The following is a 996-nucleotide window of genomic DNA, read 5'->3' as shown; positions in this document are numbered from 1 at the left end:
AACAAATGGCTTTACATCCTTTCAAGTATTCCACAGCCTTTATGTATTTAGTTTTAAACTGTTGGACTAATGATACCCTCTTACCCCTGCTCAAATAAAAACATAAGAAGAAAAGTTAAATAAAAAGAAGTTTCAACACTTGATCAGATAGTTATTTTCTCCCCTCTCTTCCAAAAAGCAAGCTTAAACCAAATCAGGCTGCCTGATTATAGCTAAAAATATTTTAAAATAAACCCACTCTGTTTCACCTGGGACTTTTGCAAACATTTTGTACAAATAGGGACTGAGTATCAATCTTTTCACATCAAAACCTTCAGCACCCTTCACAGCACAAATGCAGGGCAGCACACACACTCAGAGTCTCCATCTGCTGAAATGCCCAAAGCCACAGAAATTCTTCACCTTCCAGAGGAGCTGCAGACACCACGAATGATGCTGCAGGGAAACACAGCCCAGTGGTTCACAGCCTACTGACCCACCAGCCAGGAGAGATCCAGGAGTTTCCATGGCTCACAGTCTCCATTTCCCAAGACTTCTTTCTCCTTTTTTTGCTCCTTCCCCTGGCAAGTACACCAAAGTACCCCACCTCCCTTAAAAAGGAATAGGTAACCGTGACCCCAGGTCTACTGATGGACTTCTTGCAAGGTTTTGCTTCAGTCTCAACCACTCTCCCTTTGAAGGCATCTGCCTTCCTTTAGAGAGTTCAATACAAGCATAAAATCTTAGCTAATTGAATTGTTTATCCATCATGTGCAGAGCTGGTGTCAAAGGACCAAAATCATGGGAGCAGAGCTCTGCAAGCCATGCACAGACTCAGGGTCTCAACCTTCTCCTTTCCACGCAGCCCTGCAGCACAAAGCCCTCTTCTACCATCACAGCATGTGTTCAGCTGTAAAAGAAAACAGTTTCAGGCAAGAGCTTACATCCAAGTCACACACACACACCCCTCCAATGAAAAGTGAAGGCAGTACTAAAAAAGAAGATTCAGCACTGTAA

The sequence above is a fragment of the Buteo buteo genome, chromosome 17 (genome assembly GCF_964188355.1).
Source record: "Buteo buteo chromosome 17, bButBut1.hap1.1, whole genome shotgun sequence".
Taxonomy (NCBI): domain Eukaryota; kingdom Metazoa; phylum Chordata; class Aves; order Accipitriformes; family Accipitridae; genus Buteo; species Buteo buteo.
This window is presented reverse-complemented; position numbering follows the sequence as displayed.